The following is a 3,523-nucleotide window of genomic DNA, read 5'->3' as shown; positions in this document are numbered from 1 at the left end:
TCATCTCCAAATGAAGGGTACCAGAATATGCCACCCCCAAAATATGTCTCTCTGGCATAAGTTTTATTTTGAGCTGATGGTTTTTGATAAAAAGCAGCAGATCCAAGAGCAGCTCTGAAAATAGGAGAATTTAGTGCTTGCTTAGGCAGCACATATACTAAAACAGTAGGATTCACTCTTTTATAAAAGAAATTTACATTTATAAGGGGAATACCTATTTTTAAGGTTGCCTCCCTCTCTGTATCAGGAAGAGAAATTCTTATCAATGCAGAAGGCAACCTGACCCTTGTTTACTGTCCTTTTCCCAGTCACCTCCCACTACTGGCCTCTCCGACCCTTATCTTTGCCTTTAGCTGAAGATAGTATTTAAGGTGCTGGCTTGGGCCATTTCAGGGAGTTAGTTTTCCTGGGTCTCTCCCATGTATACACAAGGTATACATGTTATGAAACTTATGTGCATTAAGGACCACATAAAACTATCCTATAGTTTTTCCAGAACAATTAAGCCAAAGAAAAATCAATGTGTTATCATTCATTTTAAGAATATATAGCAAGTTATATTCTGAATTTTTAATATGAGAGTGTATAAAATTATTTTCTTTTTAAAACAAATTGATTTTCTTTTTCAGAATGAAATCATAGTCTAATCTTTTTTTAATACTAACTATGACACTTGTTTCCTATTTCATGTGGATTTATTTTATTTTGTTTTGTTTTGTCTTATTTTGTTTTGTTTTAGGCAAGGCAACCCTTGATTGATCTCACAGATTGCAAGGGCCTTGTCAGTTTACAATCCCTTATTTTCTATTTTTTATGCCTACAGCACCTGGTCTTCCTAGATGGTCTCCCATCCAAGTACTAACCAGGCCCAATTCTGCTTCGCTTCTGAGATCTGAGATCAGAGGGGATCCGGCTTGTTCAGGGTGGCATGGCTGTAGACTTCACGTGGATTTATTTTAAAAGGCCTTCTTCAGATATAAATTATCCTTGGATAATGAAGACTTCTAGTATTTATGAAGCACTATAATAAGCATGTATAGAGAGATCAGTAAGCTCAGACAGAAATGGGCAAATAGTTGAAACTGAAGGATTCTACTTTTGAAATATACTTTATGCATCTGCACATTTCCCGTTGATGTTTTCCTGCAATACTCTTTTGAGTTAGATGCTGTCAGGGTTTTTAACCTGTAGGGACATGATGATGATGATGACAAATAAGTGATAATGACGAATGATTGGTTTCTGAACTGGAGATAAATACCCAGCTCATATTAGCTGTGCAAAATGCCAGAAGCCCAAATTTGCTTCCTGCCTCTGACCCCTGATTTCATCCCTTGCTCCAAGGCGGACAGCCCCATGATTCACCTTAGTCACCTCCATGTTCACCAGATCATTCACGGCCTTGAGGACTGCAGGCTCCTAGGCCACAACTCTTGTTGGGAGAATCGACAAACCAGGGAAAAAATGGACCATGATAAAGTTAATTCGTATATCAGGACCCACGGAATGGGGGCCACTCCAGTGGCCCAGCCCACACCACAAATCTAAACCTGAGTCGATCTTTGCTTATAGGAGACGCCTGGCAAGAAAACCTTATACCCACCAATCACGATCATTTCACTCAGCTTTAGCTAGCTTACCTTACCCTAGAAGATAAGGCCTATAGTCCTATAAGGAAATCCCTGACCTCCTGGACCATCCTACCACTTTTGCGTTGCCTCTTCTAATGCTCCACAGAACTCATTCTTGCCTAAAATCCCTTGGGAAGAGGGCGCTTCTGCTTGTGAGGCGCTGTATTGCCCCAATCCATGGGCTGTTTTCTCTTGAATAAAGGAGACTAAACTCATTACTATACTGTTATTTTTGTCATTTGACAAGTGTTTGCTGATAATTCTAGAAAGCTTTCTCTGGGGCCAGCATTCATATTCATTCCAATTCCTTTCCTCCACCTTTTAGAAGCCTCGATTCTGGGTGATGGAAACCCAAGATCCAAAAGAAGTTTATCTGGGGCTGCTACTCTGGCGATAAGCGCGGAATACTGGGATTCTAGTCCTCGCGATGAAGATGTATGAATGTGGTGATTTGGAGTCCAGTGACCCGGAGTGAAGCAGAAGCCCCTTTACACATGTCCTATTGGAGATACTTCGAGCTCGGGGTTGGGAACGCTGACCCGGTGATGTCACATTGCTCTTCTGTAAACTTAATCTTATTCCTATTTTACTTTCCTGCTGCTAAGTCTTTAGATGTTCTGCTCCAACTGCTACGATGCTGTTGAAGATTGGTGGTTTTAAGGCACATTCATCCTGTAGCCCAAATACTTCTGGCTTCCATCGGGGCCAGTCACAGTACAGAGTCACGTTGCAAAAAGACTCAACTGACATTTTAAAAAGTATGAGAATCGTATATAACGTTACAGAAATCTCTTAGACTAAGGGGAATATGATTCATAGCACACAAATTTCTAAAAATCACCAGAATCATCCACCTCTACAATGTCGCTTGTCGCAGGATGACAGTACTCCAGCTCCCCTGCCTCTCCCCGCAAACCCCTTTAAGTCTTACCTGAAGCCCCCTGGCTCTTCGGCCTTTTCCTTTCAGGATTGCTTCTTCTGGAAGAATCTCTTTGCTTTCTCCAACGCAAAGCAGCTCGACCTTCCCTTCCTCTGAGTCCTGTCTCGCTGCTTCGGGAGGGGAAACAGGGCCAGCCACGAAGGCTCGTTTTTCCTTCATAGCACTGTGATATTTAGGTACTCCGAAAATTTTGTCCATGTCACAATTGGATACTATCTTGAACAAAAATTCTTCTAAAATTATTTTTTCACAGGATTCTGAATATTCTCCCGAAGTTTCTTTCCAAAGCAGGTTTGGCAGGCGTTTTCTGTAAAAGACCAGATAGTGAGTGTCCTTGGCATTGTGAGTTACAAGGTCTCTGTGGCACCTACTGAGCTCTGCCTCGCTGGCAGAAAGGCAGCCATGGACACCGTGTAAGTGAAGGGTGCCTACGTTCCCGTAAACCTTTATTTTCAAAAGTAGGCTGGTGGGAGCTGCTCTGAAACTACTCAACTGTGGCTGTGTGTCGGTAATGCCTGGTGCCCAGGCCACACCCCAGACCAATTAACTTAGGATATCTAGGGTGAGACCCACATCAGTACCTTAAAATTCCTCAGGTGAGTCCAAACTGCAGCCAAGGTTGAAACCACCTGCTCTAAAACCTCTCAAGAGCAAGCCAGCTGGAAATCGATTTGTCCTGTATCCCGATGTGAAGCATCATGACTCTCTGGTCCTGAGTGGTTGCAGGTATGCATAGATATTGCCCTACACCTCAGGGTGGCCAGTGGGGTCCCCTGGGAGCAGCCCCATCACTTTACCCCAGGGGACCCTGAATATGTGATCATTTTCCACATGTGCTTTGACCTGGAAAATTGGGAAGCTGTGACTTAGCAAATAAGCAGCCACAAATGCAAACTCTATGTCAAAGCTACTGAAATTCCTTGAACAGGGAGCAGTAGAGAATTTTTTTTTT

The 3,523-nt window shown here is 42.7% G+C and overlaps 1 pseudogene; it reads right to left on the bottom strand.

Annotated features, from left to right (window-relative positions):
- Nucleotides 1–814: 814 nt before the first annotated feature.
- LOC118608510 lies at nt 815–940 on the bottom strand (annotated as a pseudogene).
- Between the last annotated feature and the right edge of the window lie 2,583 nt (nt 941–3,523).

The sequence above is a fragment of the Rousettus aegyptiacus genome, unplaced genomic scaffold (genome assembly GCF_014176215.1).
Source record: "Rousettus aegyptiacus isolate mRouAeg1 unplaced genomic scaffold, mRouAeg1.p scaffold_m13_p_9, whole genome shotgun sequence".
NCBI lineage: Eukaryota > Metazoa > Chordata > Mammalia > Chiroptera > Pteropodidae > Rousettus > Rousettus aegyptiacus.
The sequence above is the reverse complement of the archived record's forward strand: the minus strand, read 5'-3'. Positions and strand labels throughout refer to the sequence as shown.